This window comes from Lepisma saccharinum, unplaced genomic scaffold (genome assembly GCF_977018435.1).
Source record: "Lepisma saccharinum unplaced genomic scaffold, izLepSacc3.1 HAP1_SCAFFOLD_41, whole genome shotgun sequence".
Taxonomy (NCBI): Eukaryota; Metazoa; Arthropoda; class Insecta; order Zygentoma; family Lepismatidae; genus Lepisma; species Lepisma saccharinum.
In genome coordinates this window covers 557,943-584,419 of record NW_028142901.1, presented here as the reverse complement: position 1 = coordinate 584,419, position 26,477 = coordinate 557,943, and positions in this window count along the sequence as shown.

Genomic DNA, 26,477 nt, shown 5'->3' with positions numbered 1-26,477 from the left:
TTTGAATTGAAAAGTCAGTTTTGGCGGGAATGTTTCAAATTTCGATAATATGCAAGATGCAACAATATACTACAATAATCAAAGCAAGGGAAGCTAAGCGCAACGCTCTGAGTAAGTTTTTGGAAGCAAAAATGGCAAGCATGCCCGTTCCGTTGCTTTTTTGGTGGTTCCGTTGCTTTTTTGTGCACCCAGAAAGTGCCTATTTGTAAGGTTCAAATGAAAGATATCGCTAAGCCCTAAGAATTGGTGAAAGGGGAAGGTCATTGCAAGATAGCGTGACGGTATGGTAACAAGCAGGTTTAGGGTTCGAGTCACGTTAAATGTTTGATTCTCCATTTGAAATTGAGTGTAAATGCTTAATTTTAACGGTTTCTTCAAGTTTGAATTGAAAAGTCAGTTTTGGCGGGAATATTTCAAATTTCGATAATATGCAAGATGCAACAATACACTACAACAATCAAAGCAAGAGAAGCTAATCGCAACGGTTAGAGTAAGTTATTTAAAGCAAAAATGGCAAGCATGCCCGTTCCGTTGCTATTTTGGTGGTTCCGTTGCTTTTTTGTGCACTCAGAAAAGAGCCTATTTGTAAGGTTCAAATGAAAGATATCGCTAAGCCCTAAGAATTGGTGAAAGGGGAAGGTCAATGCAAGATAGCGTGACGGTGTGGTAACAATTAGGTTGAGGGTTCGAGTCACGGGAAATGTTTGATTCTCCATTCGAAATTCAGAGTAAATGCTCAATTGTAACTGTTTTTTCAAGTTTGAATTGAAAAGTCAGTTTTGGCGGGAATGTTTCAAATTTCGATAATATGCAAGATGCAACAATACACTACAATAATCAAAGCAAGAGAAGCTAATCGCAACGGTTAGAGTAAGTTTTTTAAAGCAAAAATGGCAAGCAAGTCCGTTCCGTTGCTTTTTTGGTGGTTCCGTTGCTTTTTCGTGCTCTCATAAATCAACCTTTTTGTCTGCTTCAAATGAAAGATATCGCTAAGCCCTAAGAATTGGTGAAAGGGGAAGGTCATTGCAAGATAGCGTGACGGTATGGTAACAATTAGGTTGAGGGTTCGAGTCACGTTAAATGTTTGCAACAATACACTACAATAATCAAAGCAAGAGAAGCTAATCGCAACGGTTAGAGTAAGTTTTTAAAGCAAAAATGGCAAGCAAGCCCGTTCCGTTGCTTTTTTGGTGGTTCCGTTGCTTTTTTGTGCACCCAGAAAACAGCCTATTTGTAAGGTTCAAATGGAAGATAGCTCTAACCCCTGAGCCACGGTTACAGAGGACGGTCCCTGGAAGATAAGTTAAACGTGACGTAATCGGGAGGTGTAGTGTTCGAGTCACTTTAATATTTTTATTCTCCATTGTAAATTCATAGTCAGTGCTAAATTGTAACGGTGTTTCAAGTTTGAATAGGAATGTCAGTTTTGGTGGCAATGTTTCAAATTTCGATAATATGCAAGATGCAACAATACACTACAATAATCAAAGCAAGAGAAGCTAATCGCAACGGTTAGAGTAAGTTTTTTAAAACAAAAATGGCAAGCAAGTCCGTTCCGTTGCTTTTTTGGTGGTTCCGTTGCTTTTTCGTGCACTCATAAATCAACCTTTTTGTCTGCTTCAAATGAAAGATATCGCTAAGCCCTAAGAATTGGTGAAAGGGGAAGGTCATTGCAAGATAGCGTGACGGTATGGTAACAAGCAGGTTTAGGGTTCGAGTCACGGGAAATGTTTGATTCTCAATTCGAAATTCAGAGTAAATGATAAATTATAACGGTTTCTTCAAGTTTGAATTGAAAAGTCAGTTTTGGCGGGAATGTTTCAAATTTCGATAAGATACAAGATGCAACAATACACTACAATATTCAAAGCAAGAGAAACTAATCGCAACGGTTAGAGTAAGCTTTTGGAAGCAAAAATGGCAAGCATGCCCGTTCCGTTGCTTTTTTGGTGGTTCCGTTGCTTTTTTGTGCACCCAGAAAAGAGCCTATTTGTAAGGTTCAAATGAAAGATATCGCTAAGCCCTAAGAATTGGTGAAAGGGGAAGGTCATTGCAAGATAGCGTGTCGGTATGGTAACAAGCAGGTTGAGGGTTCGAGTCACGGGAAATGTTTGATTCTACATTCGAAATTCAGAGTAAATGCTCCCTGGAAGATAAGTTAAACGTGACGTAATCGGGAGGTGTAGTGTTCGAGTCACTTTAATATTTTTATTCTCCATTGTAAATTCATAGTCAGTGCTAAATTGTAACGGTGTTTCAAGTTTGAATAGGAATGTCAGTTTTGGCGGCAATGATTCAAATTTCGATAATATGCAAGATGCAACAATACACTACAATAATCAAAGCAAGGGAAGCTAATCGCAACGGTTAGAGTAAGTTTTTTAAAGCAAAAATGGCAAGCATGCCCGTTCCGCTGCTTTTTTGGTGGTTCCGTTGCTTTTTTGTGCACACAGAAAAGTGCCTATTTGTAAGGTTCAAATGAAAGATATCGTTAAGCCCTAAGAATTGGTGAAAGGGGAAGGTCCTTGCAAGATAGCGTGACGGTATGGTAACAAGCAGGTTGAGGGTTCGAGTCACGGGAAAAGTTTGATTCTCCATTCGAACTTCAGAGTAAATGCTCAATTGTAACTGTTTTTTCAAGTTTGAATTGAAAAGTCAGTTTTGGCGGGAACGTTTCAAATTTCGATAATGTGTAAGATGCAACAATACACTACAATAATCAAAGCAAGAGAAACTAATCGCAACGGTTAGAGTAAGCTTTTGGAAGCAAAAATGGCAAGCATGCCCGTTCCGTTGATTTTTTGGTGGTTCCGTTGCTTTTTTGTGCACACAGAAAAGTGCCTATTTGTAAGGTTCAAATGAAAGATATCGCTAAGCCCTAAGAATTGGTGAAAGGTCTTTGCAAGATAGCGTGTCGGTATGGTAACAAGCAGGTTGAGGGTTCGAGTCACGGGAAATGTTTGATTCTCCATTCGAAATTCAGAGTAAATGCTCAATTGTAACTGTTTTTTCAAGTTTGAATTGAAAAGTCAGTTTTGGCGGGAATGTTTCAAATTTCGATAATGTGCAAGATGCAACAATACACTACAATAATCAAAGCAAGAGAAGCTAATCGCAACGGTTAGAGTAAGTTTTTTCAAGCAAAAATGACAAGCATGCCCGTTCCCTTTCTTTTTTGGTGGTTCCGTTGCTTTTTTGTGCTCCCAGAAAAGTGCCTATTTGTAAGGTTCAAATGAAAGATATCGCTAAGCCCTAGGAATTGGTGAAAGGGGAAGGTCATTGCAAGATAGCGTGACGGTATGGTGACAGGCAGGTTTAGGGTTCGAGACACGTTAAATGTTTGATTCTCCATTTGAAATTCAGTGTAAATGCTTAATTTTAACGGTTTCTTCAAGTTTGAATTGAAAAGTCAGTTTTGGCGGAAATGTTTCAATTTCGATAATATGCAAAAGATGCAACAATACACTACAATAATCAAAGCAAGAGAAGCTAATCGCGACGGTTAGAGTAAGTTTTTTCAAGCAAAAATGGCAAGCATGCCCGTTCCGTTGCTTTTTTGGTGGTTCCGTTGCTTTTTTGTGCACCCAGAAAAGTGCCTATTTGTAAGGTTCAAATGAAAGATATCGCTAAGCCCTAAGAATTGGTGAAAGGGGAAGGTCATTGCAAGATAGCGTGACGGTATGGTAACAGGCAGGTTTAGGGTTCTAGACACGTTAAATGTTTGATTCTCCATTTGAAATTCAGTGTAAATGCTTAATTTTAACGGTTTCTTCAAGTTTGAATTGAAAAGTCAGTTTTGGCGGGAATGTTTCAAATTTCGATAATATGCAAGATGCAACAATACACTACAATAATCAAAGCAAGAGAAGCTAATCGCAACGGTTAGAGTAAGTTTTTTCAAGCAAAAATGGCAAGCATGCCCGTTCCGTTGCTTTTTTGGTGGTTCCGTTGCTTTTTCGTGCACTCATAAATCAACATTTTTGTATGCTTCAAATGAAAGATATCGCTAAGCCCTAGGAATGGGTGAAAGGGGAAGGTCATTGCAAGATCGCGTGACGGTATGGTAACAAGCAGGTTGAGGGTTCGAGTCACGGGAAATGTTTGATTCTCCATTCGAAATTAAGAGTAAATGCTCAATTGTAACTGTTTTTTCAAGTTTGAATTGAAAAGTCAGTTTTGGCGGGAATGTTTCAAATTTCGATAATATGCAAGATGCAACAATACACTACAATAATCAAAGCAAGGGAAGCTAATCGCAAAAGTTAGAGTTAGTTTTTTAAAGCAAAAATGGCAAGAATGCCCTTTCCGTTTCTTTTTTGGTGGTTCCGTTGCTTTTTTGTGCACCCAGAAAAGAGCCTATTTGTAAGGTTCAAATGAAAGATTTCGCTAAGCCATAAGAATTGGTGAAAGGGGAAGGTCATTGCAAGATAGCGTGACGGTATGGTAACATGCAGGTTGAGGGTTCGAGTCATGGGAAATGTTTGATTCTACATTCGAAATTCAGAGTAAATGCTCAATTTTAACGGTTTTTTCAAGTTTGAATTGAAAAGTCAGTTTTGGCGGGAATGTTTCAAATTTCGATAATATGCAAGATGCAACAATATACTACAATAATCAAAGCAAGGGAAGCTAAGCGCAACGCTCTGAGTAAGTTTTTGGAAGCAAAAATGGCAAGCATGCCCGTTCCGTTGCTTTTTTGGTGGTTCCGTTGCTTTTTTGTGCACCCAGAAAGTGCCTATTTGTAAGGTTCAAATGAAAGATATCGCTAAGCCCTAAGAATTGGTGAAAGGGGAAGGTCATTGCAAGATAGCGTGACGGTATGGTAACAAGCAGGTTTAGGGTTCGAGTCACGTTAAATGTTTGATTCTCCATTTGAAATTGAGTGTAAATGCTTAATTTTAACGGTTTCTTCAAGTTTGAATTGAAAAGTCAGTTTTGGCGGGAATATTTCAAATTTCGATAATATGCAAGATGCAACAATACACTACAACAATCAAAGCAAGAGAAGCTAATCGCAACGGTTTAGAGTAAGTTATTTAAAGCAAAAATGGCAAGCATGCCCGTTCCGTTGCTATTTTGGTGGTTCCGTTGCTTTTTTGTGCACTCAGAAAAGAGCCTATTTGTAAGGTTCAAATGAAAGATATCGCTAAGCCCTAAGAATTGGTGAAAGGGGAAGGTCAATGCAAGATAGCGTGACGGTGTGGTAACAATTAGGTTGAGGGTTCGAGTCACGGGAAATGTTTGATTCTCCATTCGAACTTCAGAGTAAATGCTCAATTGTAACTGTTTTTTCAAGTTTGAATTGAAAAGTCAGTTTTTGCGGGAATGTTTCAAATTTCGATAATATGCAAGATGCAACAATACACTACAACAATCAAAGCAAGAGATGCATATCGCAACGGTTAGAGTAAGTTTTTTAAAGCAAAAATGGCAAGCATGCCCGTTCCGTTGCTTTTTTGGTGGTTCCGTTGCTTTTTTTTGTGCACCCAGAAAAGAGCCTATTTGTAAGGTTCAAATGAAAGATATCGCTTAGCCCTAAGAATTGGTGAAAGGGGAAGGTCAATGCAAGATAGCGTGACGGTATGGTAACAATTAGGTTGAGGGTTCGAGTCACGGGAAATGTTTCATTCTCCATTCGAAATTCAGAGTAAATGCTCAATTGTAACTGTTTTTTCAAGTTTGAATTGAAAAGTCAGTTTTGGCGGGAAAGTTTCAAATTTCGATAATATGCAAGATGCAACAACACACTACAATAATCAAAGCAAGAGAAGCTAATCGCAACGGTTAGAGTAAGTTTTTTAAAGCAAAAATGGCAAGCAAGTCCGTTCCGTTGCTTTTTTGGTGGTTCCGTTGCTTTTTCGTGCACTCATAAATCAACCTTTTTGTCTGCTTCAAATGAAAGATATCGCTAAGCCCTAAGAATTGGTGAAAGGGGAAGGTCATTGCAAGATAGCGTGACGGTATGGTAACAAGCAGGTTGAGGGTTCGAGTCACGTTAAATGTTTGATTCTCCATTCGAAATTCAGAGTAAATGCTCAATTGTAACTGTTTTTTCAAGTTTGAATTGAAAAGTCAGTTTTTGCGGGAATGTTTCAAATTACGATAATATGCAAGATGCAACAATACACTACAATAATCAAAGCAAGAGAAGCTAATCGCAACGGTTAGAGTAAGTTTTTAAAGCAAAAATGGCAAGCAAGCCCGTTCCGTTGCTTTTTTGGTGGTTCCGTTGCTTTTTTGTGCACCCAGAAAACAGCCTATTTGTAAGGTTCAAATGGAAGATAGCTCTAACCCCTGAGCCACGGTTACAGAGGACGGTCCCTGGAAGATAAGTTAAACGTGACGTAATCGGGAGGTGTAGTGTTCGAGTCACTTTAATATTTTTATTCTCCATTGTAAATTCATAGTCAGTGCTAAATTGTAACGGTGTTTCAAGTTTGAATAGGAATGTCAGTTTTGGCGGCAATGTTTCAAATTTCGATAATATGCAAGATGCAACAATACACTACAATAATCAAAGCAAGAGAAACTAATCGCAACGGTTAGAGTAAGCTTTTGGAAGCAAAAATGGCAAGCATGCCCGTTCCGTTGATTTTTTGGTGGTTCCGTTGCTTTTTTGTGCACACAGAAAAGTGCCTATTTGTAAGGTTCAAATGAAAGATATCGCTAAGCCCTAAGAATTGGTGAAAGGGGAAGGTCTTTGCAAGATAGCGTGTCGGTATGGTAACAAGCAGGTTGAGGGTTCGAGTCACGGGAAATGTTTGATTCTCCATTCGAAATTCAGAGTAAATGCTCAATTGTAACTGTTTTTTCAAGTTTGAATTGAAAAGTCAGTTTTGGCGGGAATGTTTCAAATTTCGATAATGTGCAAGATGCAACAATACACTACAATAATCAAAGCAAGAGAAGCTAATCGCAACGGTTAGAGTAAGTTTTTTCAAGCAAAAATGACAAGCATGCCCGTTCCCTTTCTTTTTTGGTGGTTCCGTTGCTTTTTTGTGCTCCCAGAAAAGTGCCTATTTGTAAGGTTCAAATGAAAGATATCGCTAAGCCCTAGGAATTGGTGAAAGGGGAAGGTCATTGCAAGATAGCGTGACGGTATGGTGACAGGCAGGTTTAGGGTTCGAGACACGTTAAATGTTTGATTCTCCATTTGAAATTCAGTGTAAATGCTTAATTTTAACGGTTTCTTCAAGTTTGAATTGAAAAGTCAGTTTTGGCGGAAATGTTTCAATTTCGATAATATGCAAAAGATGCAACAATACACTACAATAATCAAAGCAAGAGAAGCTAATCGCGACGGTTAGAGTAAGTTTTTTCAAGCAAAAATGGCAAGCATGCCCGTTCCGTTGCTTTTTTGGTGGTTCCGTTGCTTTTTTGTGCACCCAGAAAAGTGCCTATTTGTAAGGTTCAAATGAAAGATATCGCTAAGCCCTAAGAATTGGTGAAAGGGGAAGGTCATTGCAAGATAGCGTGACGGTATGGTAACAGGCAGGTTTAGGGTTCTAGACACGTTAAATGTTTGATTCTCCATTTGAAATTCAGTGTAAATGCTTAATTTTAACGGTTTCTTCAAGTTTGAATTGAAAAGTCAGTTTTGGCGGGAATGTTTCAAATTTCGATAATATGCAAGATGCAACAATACACTACAATAATCAAAGCAAGAGAAGCTAATCGCAACGGTTAGAGTAAGTTTTTTCAAGCAAAAATGGCAAGCATGCCCGTTCCGTTGCTTTTTTGGTGGTTCCGTTGCTTTTTCGTGCACTCATAAATCAACATTTTTGTATGCTTCAAATGAAAGATATCGCTAAGCCCTAGGAATGGGTGAAAGGGGAAGGTCATTGCAAGATCGCGTGACGGTATGGTAACAAGCAGGTTGAGGGTTCGAGTCACGGGAAATGTTTGATTCTCCATTCGAAATTAAGAGTAAATGCTCAATTGTAACTGTTTTTTCAAGTTTGAATTGAAAAGTCAGTTTTGGCGGGAATGTTTCAAATTTCGATAATATGCAAGATGCAACAATACACTACAATAATCAAAGCAAGGGAAGCTAATCGCAAAAGTTAGAGTTAGTTTTTTAAAGCAAAAATGGCAAGAATGCCCTTTCCGTTTCTTTTTTGGTGGTTCCGTTGCTTTTTTGTGCACCCAGAAAAGAGCCTATTTGTAAGGTTCAAATGAAAGATTTCGCTAAGCCATAAGAATTGGTGAAAGGGGAAGGTCATTGCAAGATAGCGTGACGGTATGGTAACATGCAGGTTGAGGGTTCGAGTCATGGGAAATGTTTGATTCTACATTCGAAATTCAGAGTAAATGCTCAATTTTAACGGTTTTTTCAAGTTTGAATTGAAAAGTCAGTTTTGGCGGGAATGTTTCAAATTTCGATAATATGCAAGATGCAACAATATACTACAATAATCAAAGCAAGGGAAGCTAAGCGCAACGCTCTGAGTAAGTTTTTGGAAGCAAAAATGGCAAGCATGCCCGTTCCGTTGCTTTTTTGGTGGTTCCGTTGCTTTTTTGTGCACCCAGAAAGTGCCTATTTGTAAGGTTCAAATGAAAGATATCGCTAAGCCCTAAGAATTGGTGAAAGGGGAAGGTCATTGCAAGATAGCGTGACGGTATGGTAACAAGCAGGTTTAGGGTTCGAGTCACGTTAAATGTTTGATTCTCCATTTGAAATTGAGTGTAAATGCTTAATTTTAACGGTTTCTTCAAGTTTGAATTGAAAAGTCAGTTTTGGCGGGAATGTTTCAAATTTCGATAATATGCAAGATGCAACAATACACTACAATAATCAAAGCAAGAGAAGCTAATCGCAACGGTTAGAGTAAGTTATTTAAAGCAAAAATGGCAAGCATGCCCGTTCCGTTGCTATTTTGGTGGTTCCGTTGCTTTTTTGTGCACTCAGAAAAGAGCCTATTTGTAAGGTTCAAATGAAAGATATCGCTAAGCCCTAAGAATTGGTGAAAGGGGAAGGTCAATGCAAGATAGCGTGACGGTGTGGTAACAATTAGGTTGAGGGTTCGAGTCACGGGAAATGTTTGATTCTCCATTCGAAATTCAGAGTAAATGCTCAATTGTAACTGTTTTTTCAAGTTTGAATTGAAAAGTCAGTTTTGGCGGGAATGTTTCAAATTTCGATAATATGCAAGATGCAACAATACACTACAATAATCAAAGCAAGACAAGCTAATCGCAACGGTTAGAGTAAGTTTTTTAAAGCAAAAATGGCAAGCAAGTCCGTTCCGTTGCTTTTTTGGTGGTTCCGTTGCTTTTTCGTGCACTCATAAATCAACCTTTTTGTCTGCTTCAAATGAAAGATATCGCTAAGCCCTAAGAATTGGTGAAAGGGGAAGGTCATTGCAAGATAGCGTGACGGTATGGTAACAATTAGGTTGAGGGTTCGAGTCACGTTAAATGTTTGATTCTCCATTCGAAATTCAGAGTAAATGCTCAATTGTAACTGTTTTTTCAAGTTTGAATTGAAAAGTCAGTTTTTGCGGGAATGTTTCAAATTTCGATAATATGCAAGATGCAACAATACACTACAATAATCAAAGCAAGAGAAGCTAATCGCAACGGTTAGAGTAAGTTTTTAAAGCAAAAATGGCAAGCAAGCCCGTTCCGTTGCTTTTTTGGTGGTTCCGTTGCTTTTTTGTGCACCCAGAAAACAGCCTATTTGTAAGGTTCAAATGGAAGATAGCTCTAACCCCTGAGCCACGGTTACAGAGGACGGTCCCTGGAAGATAAGTTAAACGTGACGTAATCGGGAGGTGTAGTGTTCGAGTCACTTTAATATTTTTATTCTCCATTGTAAATTCATAGTCAGTGCTAAATTGTAACGGTGTTTCAAGTTTGAATAGGAATGTCAGTTTTGGCGGCAATGTTTCAAATTTCGATAATATGCAAGATGCAACAATACACTACAATAATCAAAGCAAGAGAAGCTAATCGCAACGGTTAGAGTAAGTTTTTTAAAGCAAAAATGGCAAGCAAGCCCGTTCCGTTGCTTTTTTGGTGGTTCCGTTGCTTTTTCGTGCACTCATAAATCAACCTTTTTGTCTGCTTCAAATGAAAGATATCGCTAAGCCCTAAGAATTGGTGAAAGGGGAAGGTCATTGCAAGATAGCGTGACGGTATGGTAACAAGCAGGTTTAGGGTTCGAGTCACGGGAAATGTTTGATTCTCAATTCGAAATTCAGAGTAAATGATAAATTATAACGGTTTCTTCAAGTTTGAATTGAAAAGTCAGTTTTGGCGGGAATGTTTCAAATTTCGATAAGATACAAGATGCAACAATACACTACAATATTCAAAGCAAGAGAAACTAATCGCAACGGTTAGAGTAAGCTTTTGGAAGCAAAAATGGCAAGCATGCCCGTTCCGTTGCTTTTTTGGTGGTTCCGTTGCTTTTTTGTGCACCCAGAAAAGAGCCTATTTGTAAGGTTCAAATGAAAGATATCGCTAAGCCCTAAGAATTGGTGAAAGGGGAAGGTCATTGCAAGATAGCGTGTCGGTATGGTAACAAGCAGGTTGAGGGTTCGAGTCACGGGAAATGTTTGATTCTACATTCGAAATTCAGAGTAAATGCTCAATTTTAACGGTTTCTTCAAGTTTGAATTGAAAAGTCAGTTTTGGCGGGAATGTTTCAAATTTCGATAATATGCAAGATGCAACAATACACTACAATAATCAAAGCAAGGGAAGCTAAGCGCAACGTTCTGAGTAAGTTTTTGGAAGCAAAAATGGCAAGCATGCCCGTTCCGTTGCTTTTTTGGTGGTTCCGTTGCTTTTTTGTGCACCCAGAAAAGTGCCTATTTGTAAGGTTCAAATGAAAGATATCGCTAAGCCCTAAGAATTGGTGAAAGGGGAATGCCATTGCAAGATAGCGTGACGGTATGGTAACAATTAGGTTGAGGGTTCGAGTCACGGGAAATGTTTGATTCTCCATTCGAAATTCAGAGTAAATGCTCAATTGTAACTGTTTTTTCAAGTTTGAATTGAAAAGTCAGTTTTGGCGGGAATGTTTCAAATTTCGATAATATGCAAGATGCAACAATACACTACAATAATCAAAGCAAGAGAAGCTAATCGCAACGGTTAGAGTAAGTTTTTTAAAGCAAAAATGGCAAGCATGCCCGTTCCGTTGCTTTTTTGGTGGTTCCGTTGCTTTTTCGTGCACTCATAAATCAACACTTTTGTCTGCTTCAAATGAAAGATATCGCTAAGCCCTAAGAATTGGTGAAAGGGGAAGGTCCCTGGAAGATAAGTTAAACGTGACGTAATCGGGAGGTGTAGTGTTCGAGTCACTTTAATATTTTTATTCTCCATTGTGAATTCAGAGTCAATGCTAAATTGTAACGGTTTTTCAAGTTTGAATAGGAAAGTCAGTTTTGGCGGGAATGTATCAAATTTCGATAATGTGCAAGATGCAACAATAGACTACAATAATCAACGCAAGGAAAGCTAATCGCAACGGTTAGAGTAAGTTTTTTAAAGCAAAAATAGCAAGCAAGCCCGTTCCGTTGCTTTTTTGTGCACCCAGAAAACAGCCTATTTGTAAGGTTCAATAGGAAGATAGCTCTAACCCCTGAGCCACGGTTACAGAGGACGGTCCCTGGAAGATAAGTTAAACGTGACGTAATCGGGAGGTGTAGTGTTCGAGTCACTTTAATATTTTTATTCTCCATTGTAAATTCATAGTCAGTGCTAAATTGTAACGGTGTTTCAAGTTTGAATAGGAAAGTCAGTTTTGGCGGCAATGTTTCAAATTTCGATAATATGCAAGATGCAACAATACACTACAATAATCAAAGCAAGGGAAGCTAATCGCAACGGTTAGAGTAAGTTTTTTAAAGCAAAAATGGCAAGCATGCCCGTTCCGCTGCTTTTTTGGTGGTTCCGTTGCTTTTTTGTGCACACAGAAAAGTGCCTATTTGTAAGGTTCAAATGAAAGATATCGCTAAGCCCTAAGAATTGGTGAAAGGGGAAGGTCCTTGCAAGATAGCGTGACGGTATGGTAACAAGCAGGTTGAGGGTTCGAGTCACGGGAAAAGTTTGATTCTCCATTCGAACTTCAGAGTAAATGCTCAATTGTAACTGTTTTTTCAAGTTTGAATTGAAAAGTCAGTTTTGGCGGGAACGTTTCAAATTTCGATAATGTGTAAGATGCAACAATACACTACAATAATCAAAGCAAGAGAAACTAATCGCAACGGTTGGAGTAAGCTTTTGGAAGCAAAAATGGCAAGCATGCCCGTTCCGTTGATTTTTTGGTGGTTCCGTTGCTTTTTTGTGCACACAGAAAAGTGCCTATTTGTAAGGTTCAAATGAAAGATATCGCTAAGCCCTAAGAATTGGTGAAAGGGGAAGGTCTTTGCAAGATAGCGTGTCGGTATGGTAACAAGCAGGTTGAGGGTTCGAGTCACGGGAAATGTTTGATTCTCCATTCGAAATTCAGAGTAAATGCTCAATTGTAACTGTTTTTTCAAGTTTGAATTGAAAAGTCAGTTTTGGCGGGAATGTTTCAAATTTCGATAATGTGCAAGATGCAACAATACACTACAATAATCAAAGCAAGAGAAGCTAATCGCAACGGTTAGAGTAAGTTTTTTCAAGCAAAAATGACAAGCATGCCCGTTCCCTTTCTTTTTTGGTGGTTCCGTTGCTTTTTTGTGCTCCCAGAAAAGTGCCTATTTGTAAGGTTCAAATGAAAGATATCGCTAAGCCCTAGTAATTGGTGAAAGGGGAAGGTCATTGCAAGATAGCGTGACGGTATGGTGACAGGCAGGTTTAGGGTTCGAGACACGTTAAATGTTTGATTCTCCATTTGAAATTCAGTGTAAATGCTTAATTTTAACGGTTTCTTCAAGTTTGAATTGAAAAGTCAGTTTTGGCGGAAATGTTTCAAATTTCGATAATATGCAAGATGCAACAATACACTACAATAATCAAAGCAAGAGAAGCTAATCGCAACGGTTAGAGTAAGTTTTTTCATGCAAAAATGGCAAGCATGCCCGTTCCGTTGCTTTTTTGGTGGTTCCGTTGCTTTTTCGTGCACTCATAAATCAACCTTTTTGTCTGCTTCAAATGAAAGATATCGCTAAGCCCTAAGAATTGGTGAAAGGGGAAGGTCATTGCAAGATAGCGTGACGGTATGGTAACAAGCAGGTTTAGGGTTCGAGTCACGGGAAATGTTTGATTCTCAATTCGAAATTCAGAGTAAATGATAAATTATAACGGTTTCTTCAAGTTTGAATTGAAAAGTCAGTTTTGGCGGGAATGTTTCAAATTTCGATAAGATACAAGATGCAACAATACACTACAATATTCAAAGCAAGAGAAACTAATCGCAACGGTTAGAGTAAGCTTTTTGAAGCAAAAATGGCAAGCATGCCCGTTCCGTTGCTTTTTTGGTGGTTCCGTTGCTTTTTTGTGCACCGAGAAAAGAGCCTATTTGTAAGGTTCAAATGAAAGATATCGCTAAGCCCTAAGAATTGGTGAAAGGGGAAGGTCATTGCAAGATAGCGTGTCGGTATGGTAACAAGCAGGTTGAGGGTTCGAGTCACGGGAAATGTTTGATTCTACATTCGAAATTCAGAGTAAATGCTCAATTTTAACGGTTTCTTCAAGTTTGAATTGAAAAGTCAGTTTTGGCGGGAATGTTTCAAATTTCGACAATATGCAAGATGCAACAATACACTACAATAATCAAAGCAAGGGAAGCTAAGCGCAACGTTCTGAGTAAGTTTTTGGAAGCAAAAATGGCAAGCATGCCCGTTCCGTTGCTTTTTTGGTGGTTCCGTTGCTTTTTTGTGCACCCAGAAAAGTGCCTATTTGTAAGGTTCAAATGAAAGATATCGCTAATCCCTAAGAATTGGTGAAAGGGGAATGCCATTGCAAGATCGCGTGACGGTATGGTAACAAGCAGGTTGAGGGTTCGAGTCACGGGATATGTTTGATTCTCCATTCGAAATTCAGAGTAAATGCTCAATTGTAACTGTTTTTTTAAGTTTGAATTGAAAAGTCAGTTTTTGCGGGAATGTTTCAAATTTCGATAATATGCAAGATGCAACAACACACTACAATAATCAGAGCAAGAGAAGCTAATCGCAACGGTTAGAGTAAGTTTTTTAAAGCAAAAATGGCAAGCATGCCCGTTCCGTTGCTTTTTTGGTGGTTCTGTTGCTTTTTCGTGCACTTATAAATCAACCTTTTTGTCTGCTTCAAATGAAAGATATCGCTAAGCCCTAAGAATTGGTGAAAGGGGAAGGTCATTGCAAGATAGCGTGACGGTATGGTAACAAGCAGGTTTAGGGTTCGAGTCACGTTAAATGTTTGATTCTCCATTTGAAATTGAGTGTAAATGCTTAATTTTAACGGTTTCTTCAAGTTTGAATTGAAAAGTCAGTTTTGGCGGGAATGTTTCAAATTTCGATAATATTCAAGATGCAACAATACACTACAATAATCAAAGCAAGAGAAACTAATCGCAACGGTTAGAGTAAGTTTTTTAAAGCAAAAATAGCAAGCAAGTCCGTTCCGTTGCTTTTTTGGTGGTTCCGTTGCTTTTTCGTGCACTCATAAATCAACCTTTTTGTCTGCTTCAAATGAAAGATATCGCTAAGCCCTAAGAATTGGTGAAAGGGGAAGGTCATTGCAAGATAGCGTGACGGTATGGTAACAATTAGGTTGAGGGTTCGAGTCACGTTAAATGTTTGATTCTCCATTCGAAATTCAGAGTAAATGCTCAATTGTAACTGTTTTTTCAAGTTTGAATTGAAAAGTCAGTTTTGGCGGGAATGTTTCAATTTCGATAATATGCAAGATGCAACAATACACTACAATAATCAAAGCAAGAGAAGCTAATCGCAACGGTTAGAGTAAGTTTTTTAAAGCAAAAATGGCAAGCAAGCCCGTTCCGTTGCTTTTTTGTGCACCCAGAAAACAGCCTATTTGTAAGGTTCAATAGGAAGATAGCTCTAACCCCTGAGCCACGGTTACAGAGGACGGTCCCTGGAAGATAAGTTAAACGTGACGTAATCGGGAGGTGTAGTGTTCGAGTCACTTTAATATTTTTATTCTCCATTGTAAATTCATAGTCAGTGCTAAATTGTAACGGTGTTTCAAGTTTGAATAGGAAAGTCAGTTTTGGCGGCAATGTTTCAAATTTCGATAATATGCAAGATGCAACAATACACTACAATAATCAAAGCAAGGGAAGCTAATCGCAACGGTTAGAGTAAGTTTTTTAAAGCAAAAATGGCAAGCATGCCCGTTCCGCTGCTTTTTTGGTGGTTCCGTTGCTTTTTTGTGCACACAGAAAAGTGCCTATTTGTAAGGTTCAAATGAAAGATATCGCTAAGCCCTAAGAATTGGTGAAAGGGGAAGGTCCTTGCAAGATAGCGTGACGGTATGGTAACAAGCAGGTTGAGGGTTCGAGTCACGGGAAATGTTTGATTCTCCATTCGAAATTCAGAGTAAATGCTCAATTGTAACTGTTTTTTCAAGTTTGAATTGAAAAGTCAGTTTTGGCGGGAATGTTTCAAATTTCGATAATGTGCAAGATGCAACAATACACTACAATAATCAAAGCAAGAGAAGCTAATCGCAACGGTTAGAGTAAGTTTTTTCAAGCAAAAATGACAAGCATGCCCGTTCCCTTTCTTTTTTGGTGGTTCCGTTGCTTTTTTGTGCTCCCAGAAAAGTGCCTATTTGTAAGGTTCAAATGAAAGATATCGCTAAGCCCTAGGAATTGGTGAAAGGGGAAGGTCATTGCAAGATAGCGTGACGGTATGGTGACAGGCAAGTTTAGGGTTCGAGACACGTTAAATGTTTGATTCTCCATTTGAAATTCAGTGTAAATGCTTAATTTTAACGGCTTCTTCAAGTTTGAATTGAAAAGTCAAGTTTGGCGGAAATGTTTCAAATTTCGATAATATGCAAGATGCAACAATACACTACAATAATCAAAGCAAGAGAAGCTAATCGCAACGGTTAGAGTAAGTTTTTTCATGCAAAAATGGCAAGCATGCCCGTTCCGTTGCTTTTTTGGTGGTTCCGTTGCTTTTTCGTGCACTCATAAATCAACCTTTTTGTCTGCTTCAAATGAAAGATATCGCTAAGCCCTAAGAATTGGTGAAAGGGGAAGGTCATTGCAAGATAGCGTGACGGTATGGTAACAAGCAGGTTTAGGGTTCGAGTCACGGGAAATGTTTGATTCTCAATTCGAAATTCAGAGTAAATGATAAATTATAACGGTTTCTTCAAGTTTGAATTGAAAAGTCAGTTTTGGCGGGAATGTTTCAAATTTCGATAAGATACAAGATGCAACAATACACTACAATATTCAAAGCAAGAGAAACTAATCGCAACGGTTAGAGTAAGCTTTTTGAAGCAAAAATGGCAAGCATGCCCGTTCCGTTGCTTTTTTGGTGGTTCCGTTGCTTTTTTGTGCACCCAGAAAAGAGCCTATTTGTAAGGTTCAAATGAAAGATATCGCTAAGCCCTAAGAATTGGTGAAAGGGGAAGGTCATTGCAAGATAGCGTGTCGGTATGGTAACAAGCAGGTTGAGGGTTCGAGTCACGGGAAATGTTTGATTCTACATTCGAAATTCAGAGTAAATGCTCAATTTTAACGGTTTCTTCAAGTTTGAATTGAAAAGTCAGTTTTGGCGGGAATGTTTCAAATTTCGATAATATGCAAGATGCAACAATACACTACAATAATCAAAGCAAGGGAAGCTAAGCGCAACGTTCTGAGTAAGTTTTTGGAAGCAAAAATGGCAAGCATGCCCGTTCCGTTGCTTTTTTGGTGGTTCCGTTGCTTTTTTGTGCACCCAGAAAAGAGCCTATTTGTAAGGTTCAAATGAAAGATATCGCTAAGCCCTAAGAATTGGTGAAAGGGGAAGGTCATTGCAAGATAGCGTGTCGGTATGGTAACAAGCAGGTTGAGGGTTCGAGTCACGGGAAATGTTTGATTCTACATTCGAAATTCAGAGTAAATGCTCAATTTTAACGGTTTCTTCAAGTTTGAATTGAAAAGTCAGTTTTGGCGGGAATGTTTCAAATTTCGACAATATGCAAGATGCAACAATACACTACAATAATCAAAGCAAGGGAAGCTAAGCGCAACGTTCTGAGTAAGTTTTTGGAAGCAAAAATGGCAAGCATGCCCGTTCCGTTGCTTTTTTGGTGGTTCCGTTGCTTTTTTGTGCACCCAGAAAAGTGCCTATTTGTAAGGTTCAAATGAAAGATATCGCTAAGCCCTAAGAATTGGTGAAAGGGGAATGCCATTGCAAGATCGCGTGACGGTATGGTAACAAGCAGGTTGAGGGTTCGAGTCACGGGATATGTTTGATTCTCCATTCGAAATTCAGAGTAAATGCTCAATTGTAACTGTTTTTTTAAGTTTGAATTGAAAAGTCAGTTTTTGCGGGAATGTTTCAAATTTCGATAATATGCAAGATGCAACAACACACTACAATAATCAGAGCAAGAGAAGCTAATCGCAACGGTTAGAGTAAGTTTTTTAAAGCAAAAATGGCAAGCATGCCCGTTCCGTTGCTTTTTTGGTGGTTCTGTTGCTTTTTCGTGCACTTATAAATCAACCTTTTTGTCTGCTTCAAATGAAAGATATCGCTAAGCCCTAAGAATTGGTGAAAGGGGAAGGTCATTGCAAGATAGCGTGACGGTATGGTAACAAGCAGGTTTAGGGTTCGAGTCACGTTAAATGTTTGATTCTCCATTTGAAATTGAGTGTAAATGCTTAATTTTAACGGTTTCTTCAAGTTTGAATTGAAAAGTCAGTTTTGGCGGGAATATTTCAAGTTTCGATAATATGCAAGATGCAACAATACACTACAACAATCAAAGCAAGAGAAGCTAATCGCAACGGTTAGAGTAAGTTTTTTAAAGCAAAAATGGCAAGCATGCCCGTTCCGTTGCTATTTTGGTGGTTCCGTTGCTTTTTTGTGCACCCAGAAAAGAGCCTATTTGTAAGGTTCAAATGAAAGATATCGCTAAGCCCTAAGAATTGGTGAAAGGGGAAGGTCAATGCAAGATAGCGTGACGGTATGGTAACAATTAGGTTGAGGGTTCGAGTCACGGGAAATGTTTGATTCTCCATTCGAAATTCAGAGTAAATGCTCAATTGTAACTGTTTTTTCAAGTTTGAATTGAAAAGTCAGTTTTGGCGGGAATGTTTCAAATTTCGATAATATTCAAGATGCAACAATACACTACAATAATCAAAGCAAGAGAAACTAATCGCAACGGTTAGAGTAAGTTTTTTAAAGCAAAAATAGCAAGCAAGTCCGTTCCGTTGCTTTTTTGGTGGTTCCGTTGCTTTTTCGTGCACTCATAAATCAACCTTTTTGTCTGCTTCAAATGAAAGATATCGCTAAGCCCTAAGAATTGGTGAAAGGGGAAGGTCATTGCAAGATAGCGTGACGGTATGGTAACAATTAGGTTGAGGGTTCGAGTCACGTTAAATGTTTGATTCTCCATTCGAAATTCAGAGTAAATGCTCAATTGTAACTGTTTTTTCAAGTTTGAATTGAAAAGTCAGTTTTGGCGGGAATGTTTCAATTTCGATAATATGCAAGATGCAACAATACACTACAATAATCAAAGCAAGAGAAGCTAATCGCAACGGTTAGAGTAAGTTTTTTAAAGCAAAAATGGCAAGCAAGCCCGTTCCGTTGCTTTTTTGTGCACCCAGAAAACAGCCTATTTGTAAGGTTCAATAGGAAGATAGCTCTAACCCCTGAGCCACGGTTACAGAGGACGGTCCCTGGAAGATAAGTTAAACGTGACGTAATCGGGAGGTGTAGTGTTCGAGTCACTTTAATATTTTTATTCTCCATTGTAAATTCATAGTCAGTGCTAAATTGTAACGGTGTTTCAAGTTTGAATAGGAAAGTCAGTTTTGGCGGCAATGTTTCAAATTTCGATAATATGCAAGATGCAACAATACACTACAATAATCAAAGCAAGGGAAGCTAATCGCAACGGTTAGAGTAAGTTTTTTAAAGCAAAAATGGCAAGCATGCCCGTTCCGCTGCTTTTTTGGTGGTTCCGTTGCTTTTTTGTGCACACAGAAAAGTGCCTATTTGTAAGGTTCAAATGAAAGATATCGCTAAGCCCTAAGAATTGGTGAAAGGGGAAGGTCCTTGCAAGATAGCGTGACGGTATGGTAACAAGCAGGTTGAGGGTTCGAGTCACGGGAAATGTTTGATTCTCCATTCGAAATTCAGAGTAAATGCTCAATTGTAACTGTTTTTTCAAGTTTGAATTGAAAAGTCAGTTTTGGCGGGAATGTTTCAAATTTCGATAATGTGCAAGATGCAACAATACACTACAATAATCAAAGCAAGAGAAGCTAATCGCAACGGTTAGAGTAAGTTTTTTCAAGCAAAAATGACAAGCATGCCCGTTCCCTTTCTTTTTTGGTGGTTCCGTTGCTTTTTTGTGCTCCCAGAAAAGTGCCTATTTGTAAGGTTCAAATGAAAGATATCGCTAAGCCCTAGGAATTGGTGAAAGGGGAAGGTCATTGCAAGATAGCGTGACGGTATGGTGACAGGCAAGTTTAGGGTTCGAGACACGTTAAATGTTTGATTCTCCATTTGAAATTCAGTGTAAATGCTTAATTTTAACGGCTTCTTCAAGTTTGAATTGAAAAGTCAGCTTTGGCGGAAATGTTTCAAATTTCGATAATATGCAAGATGCAACAATACACTACAATAATCAAAGCAAGAGAAGCTAATCGCAACGGTTAGAGTAAGTTTTTTCATGCAAAAATGGCAAGCATGCCCGTTCCGTTGCTTTTTTGGTGGTTCCGTTGCTTTTTCGTGCACTCATAAATCAACCTTTTTGTCTGCTTCAAATGAAAGATATCGCTAAGCCCTAAGAATTGGTGAAAGGGGAAGGTCATTGCAAGATAGCGTGACGGTATGGTAACAAGCAGGTTTAGGGTTCGAGTCACGGGAAATGTTTGATTCTCAATTCGAAATTCAGAGTAAATGATAAATTATAACGGTTTCTTCAAGTTTGAATTGAAAAGTCAGTTTTGGCGGGAATGTTTCAAATTTCGATAAGATACAAGATGCAACAATACACTACAATATTCAAAGCAAGAGAAACTAATCGCAACGGTTAGAGTAAGCTTTTTGAAGCAAAAATGGCAAGCATGCCCGTTCCGTTGCTTTTTTGGTGGTTCCGTTGCTTTTTTGTGCACCCAGAAAAGAGCCTATTTGTAAGGTTCAAATGAAAGATATCGCTAAGCCCTAAGAATTGGTGAAAGGGGAAGGTCATTGCAAGATAGCGTGTCGGTATGGTAACAAGCAGGTTGAGGGTTCGAGTCACGGGAAATGTTTGATTCTACATTCGAAATTCAGAGTAAATGCTCAATTTTAACGGTTTCTTCAAGTTTGAATTGAAAAGTCAGTTTTGGCGGGAATGTTTCAAATTTCGATAATATGCAAGATGCAACAATACACTACAATAATCAAAGCAAGGGAAGCTAAGCGCAACGTTCTGAGTAAGTTTTTGGAAGCAAAAATGGCAAGCATGCCCGTTCCGTTGCTTTTTTGGTGGTTCCGTTGCTTTTTTGTGCACCCAGAAAAGTGCCTATTTGTAAGGTTCAAATGAAAGATATCGCTAAGCCCTAAGAATTGGTGAAATGGGAATGCCATTGCAAGATCGCGTGACGGTATGGTAACAAGCAGGTTGAGGGTTCGAGTCACGGGATATGTTTGATTCTCCATTCGAAATTCAGAGTAAATGCTCAATTGTAACTGTTTTTACAAGTTTGAATTGAAAAGTCAGTTTTGGTGGGAATGTTTCAAATTTCGATAATATGCAAGATGCAACAATACACTACAATAATCAAAGCAAGAGAAACTAATCGCAACGGTTAGAGTAAGCTTTTGGAAGCAAAAATGGCAAGCATGCCCGTTCCGTTGCTTTTTTGGTGGTTCCGTTGCTTTTTTGTGCACCCAGAAAAGAGCCTATTTGTAAGGTTCAAATGAAAGATATCGCTAAGCCCTAAGAATTGGTGAAAGGGGAAGGTCTTTGCAAGATAGCGTGACGGTATGGTAACAAGCATGTTGAGGGTTCGAGTCACGGGAAAAGTTTGATTCTCCATTCGAAATTCAGAGTAAATGCTCAATTGTAACTGTTTTTTTAAGTTTGAATTGAAAAGTCAGTTTTTGCGGGAATGTTTCAAATTTCGATAATATGCAAGATGCAACAACACACTACAATAATCAGAGCAAGAGAAGCTAATCGCAACGGTTAGAGTAAGTTTTTTAAAGCAAAAATGGCAAGCATGCCCGTTCCGTTGCTTTTTTGGTGGTTCTGTTGCTTTTTCGTGCACTTATAAATCAACCTTTTTGTCTGCTTCAAATGAAAGATATCGCTAAGCCCTAAGAATTGGTGAAAGGGGAAGGTCAATGCAAGATAGCGTGACGGTATGGTAACAATTAGGTTGAGGGTTCGAGTCACGGGAAATGTTTGATTCTCCATTCGAAATTCAGAGTAAATGCTCAATTGTAACTGTTTTTTCAAGTTTGAATTGAAAAGTCAGTTTTGGCGGGAATGTTTCAAATTTCGATAATATGCAAGATGCAACAATACACTACAATAATCAAAGCAAGAGAAGCTAATCGCAACGGTTAGAGTAAGTTTTTTAAAGCAAAAATGGCAAGCAAGTCCGTTCCGTTGCTTTTTTGGTGGTTCCGTTGCTTTTTCGTGCACTCATAAATCAACCTTTTTGTCTGCTTCAAATGAAAGATATCGCTAAGCCCTAAGAATTGGTGAAAGGGGAAGGTCATTGCAAGATAGCGTGACGGTATGGTAACAATTAGGATGAGGGTTCGAGTCACGTTAAATGTTTGATTCTCCATTCGAAATTCAGAGTAAATGCTCAATTGTAACTGTTTTTTCAAGTTTGAATTGAAAAGTCAGTTTTGGCGGGAATGTTTCAATTTCGATAATATGCAAGATGCAACAATACACTACAATAATCAAAGCAAGAGAAGCTAATCGCAACGGTTAGAGTAAGTTTTTTAAAGCAAAAATGGCAAGCAAGCCCGTTCCGTTGCTTTTTTGTGCACCCAGAAAACAGCCTATTTGTAAGGTTCAATAGGAAGATAGCTCTAACCCCTGAGCCACGGTTACAGAGGACGGTCCCTGGAAGATAAGTTAAACGTGACGTAATCGGGAGGTGTAGTGTTCGAGTCACTTTAATATTTTTATTCTCCATTGTAAATTCATAGTCAGTGCTAAATTGTAACGGTGTTTCAAGTTTGAATAGGAAAGTCAGTTTTGGCGGCAATGTTTCAAATTTCGATAATATGCAAGATGCAACAATACACTACAATAATCAAAGCAAGGGAAGCTAATCGCAACGGTTAGAGTAAGTTTTTTAAAGCAAAAATGGCAAGCATGAACGTTCCGCTGCTTTTTTGGTGGTTCCGTTGCTTTTTTGTGCACACACAAAAGTGCCTATTTGTAAGGTTCAAATGAAAGATATCGCTAAGCCCTAAGAATTGGTGAAAGGGGAAGGTCCTTGCAAGATAGCGTGACGGTATGGTAACAAGCAGGTTGAGGGTTCGAGTCACGGGAAAAGTTTGATTCTCCATTCGAACTTCAGAGTAAATGCTCAATTGTAACTGTTTTTTCAAGTTTGAATTGAAAAGTCAGTTTTGGCGGGAACGTTTCAAATTTCGATAATGTGTAAGATGCAACAATACACTACAATAATCAAAGCAAGAGAAACTAATCGCAACGGTTAGAGTAAGCTTTTGGAAGCAAAAATGGCAAGCATGCCCGTTCCGTTGATTTTTTGGTGGTTCCGTTGCTTTTTTGTGCACACAGAAAAGTGCCTATTTGTAAGGTTCAAATGAAAGATATCGCTAAGCCCTAAGAATTGGTGAAAGGGGAAGGTCTTTGCAAGATAGCGTGTCGGTATGGTAACAAGCAGGTTGAGGGTTCGAGTCACGGGAAATGTTTGATTCTCCATTCGAAATTCAGTGTAAATGCTTAATTTTAACGGTTTCTTCAAGTTTGAATTGAAAAGTCAGTTTTGGCGGGAATGTTTCAAATTTCGATAATATGCAAGATGCAACAATACTCTACAATAATCAAAGCAAGAGAAGCTAATCGCAACGGTTAGAGTAAGTTTTTTCAAGCAAAAATGGCAAGCATGCCCGTTCCGTTGCTTTTTTGGTGGTTCCGTTGCTTTTTCGTGCACTCATAAATCAACCTTTTTGTCTGCTTCAAATGAAAGATATCGCTAAGCCCTAGGAATGGGTGAAAGGGGAAGGTCATTGCAAGATCGCGTGACGGTATGGGAACAAGCAGGTTGAGGGTTCGAGTCACGGGAAATGTTTGATTCTAAATTCGAACTTCAGAGTAAATGCTCAATTGTAACTGTTTTTTCAAGTTTGAATTGAAAAGTCAGTTTTGGTGGGAATGTTTCAAATTTCGATAATATGCAAGATGCAACAATACACTACAATAATCAAAGCAAGGGAAGCTAATCGCAAAAGTTAGAGTAAGTTTTTGGAAGCAAAAATGGCAAGCATGCCCGTTCCGTTGCTTTTTTAGTGGTTCCGTTGCTTTTTTGTGCACCCAGAAAAGAGCCTATTTGTAAGGTTCAAATGAAAGATATCGCTAAGCCCTAAGAATTGGTGAAAGGGGAATGCCATTGCAAGATAGCGTGACGGTATGGTAACAAGCAGGTTGAGGGTTCGAGTCACGGGAAATGTTTGATTCTCCATTCGAAATTCAGAGTAAATGCTCAATTGTAACTGTTTTTTCAAGTTTGAATTGAAAAGTCAGTTTTGGTGGGAATGTTTCAAATTTCGATAATATGCAAGATGCAACAATACACTACAATAATCAAAGCAAGGGAAGCTAATCGCAAAAGTTATAGTAAGTTTTTGGAAGCAAAAATGGCAAGCATGCCCGTTCCGTTGCTTTTTAGGTGGTTCCGTTGCTTTTTCATGCACTTATAAATCAACCTTTTTGTCTGCTTCAAATGAAAGATATCGCTAAGCCCTAAGAATTGGTGAAAGGGGAAGGTCATTGCAAGATAGCGTGACGGTATGGTAACAAGCAGGTTTAGGGTTCGAGTCACGTTAAATGTTTGATTCTCCATTTGAAATTGAGTGTAAATGCTTAATTTTAACGGTTTCTTCAAGTTTGAATTGAAAAGTCAGTTTTGGCGGGAATGTTTCAAATTTCGATAATATGCAAGATGCAACAATACACTACAACAATCAAAGCAAGAGAAGCTAATCGCAACGGTTAGTGTAAGTTTTTTAAAGCAAAAATGGCAAGCATGCCCGTTCCGTTGCTTTTTTGGTGGTTCCGTTGCTTTTTTGGTGGTTCCGTTGCTTTTTTGTGCACCCAGAAAAGAGCCTATTTGTAAGGTTCAAATGAAAGATATCGGTAAGCCCTAAGAATTGGTGAAAGGGGAAGGTCAATGCAAGATAGCGTGACGGTATGGTAACAATTAGGTTGAGGGTTCGAGTCACGGGAAATATTTGATTCTCCATTCGAAATTCAGAGTAAATGTTCAATTGTAACGGTTTTTTCAAGTTTGAATTGAAAAGTCAGTTTTGGCGGGAATGTTTCAAATTTCGATAATATGCAAGATGCAACAATACACTACAATAATCAAAGCAAGAGAAGCTAATCGCAACGGTTAGAGTAAGTTTTTTAAAGCAAAAATGGCAAGCAAGTCCGTTCCGTTGCTTTTTTGGTGGTTCCGTTGCTTTTTCGTGCACTCATAAATCAACCTTTTTGTCTGCTTCAAATGAAAGACATCGCTAAGCCCTAAGAATTGGTGAAAGGGGAAGGTCATTGCAAGATAGCGTGACGGTATGGTAACAATTAGGTTGAGGGTTCGAGTCACGTTAAATGTTTGATTCTCCATTCGAAATTCAGAGTAAATGCTCAATTGTAACTGTTTTTTCAAGTTTGAATTGAAAAGTCAGTTTTGGCGGGAATGTTTCAATTTCGATAATATGCAAGATGCAACAATACACTACAATAATCAAAGCAAGAGAAGCTAATCGCAACGCTCTGAGTAAGTTTTTTAAAGCAAAAATGGCAAGCATGCCCGTTCCGTTGCTTTTTTGGTGGTTCCGTTGCTTTTTTGTGCACCCAGAAAAGAGCCTATTTGTAAGGTTCAAATGAAAGATATCGCCAAGCCCTAAGAATTGGTGAAAGGGGAAGGTCATTGCAAGATAGCGTGACGGTATGGTAACAAGCAGGTGGAGGGTTCGAGTCACGGGAAATGTTTGATTCTCCATTCGAAATTCAGTGTAAATGCTCAATTGTAACTGTTTTTTCAAGTTTGAATTGAAAAGTCATTTTTGGCGGGAATGTTTCAAATTTCGATAATGTGCAAAATGCAACAATACACTACAATAATCAAAGCAAGAGAAGCTGATCGCAACGGTTAGAGTAAGTTTTTTATAGCAAAAATAGCAAGCATGCCCGTTCCGTTGCTTTTTTGGTGGTTCCGTTGCTTTTTTGTGCACCCAGAAAAGAGCCTATTTGTAAGGTTCAAATGAAAGATATCGCTAAGCCCTAAGAATTGGTGAAAGGGGAAGGTCATTGCAAGATAGCGTGACGGTATGGTAACAAGCAGGTTGAGGGTTCGAGTCACGGGAAATGTTTGATTCTCCATTCGAAATTCAGAGTAAATGCTCAATTGTAACGGTTTCTTCAAGTTTGAATTGAAAAGTCAGTTTTGGCGGGAATGTTTCAAATTTCGATAATATGCAAGATGCAACAATACACTACAATAATCAAAGCAAGAGAAGCTAATCGCAACGGTTAGAGTAAGTTTTTTAAAGCAAAAATAGCAAGTATGCCCGTTCCGTTGCTTTTTTGGTGGTTCCGTTGCTTTTTCGTGCACTCATAAATCAACCTTTTTGTCTGCTTCAAATAAAAGATATCGCTAAGCCCTAAGAATTGGTGAAAGGGGAAGGTCATTGCAAGATAGCGTGACGGTATGGTAACAAGCAGGTTTAGGGTTCGAGTCACGGGAAATGTTTGATTCTCAATTCGAAATTCAGAGTAAATGATAAATTATAACGGTTTCTTCAAGTTTGAATTGAAAAGTCAGTTTTGGCGGGAATGTTTCAAATTTCGATAATATGCAAGATGCAACAATACACTACAATAATCAAAGCAAGAGAAGCTAATCGCAACGGTTAGAGTAAGTTTTTTCAAGCAAAAATGGCAAGCATGCCCGTTCCGTTGCTTTTTCGTGCACTCATAAATCAACCTTTTTGTCTGCTTCAAATGAAAGATATCGCTAAGGCCTAGGAATGGGTGAAAGGGGAAGGTCATTGCAAGATAGCGTGACGGTATGGTAACAAGCAGGTTTAGGGTTCGAGTCACGGGAATTGTTTGATTCTCCATTCGAAATTCAGAGTAAATGCTAAATTGTAACTGTT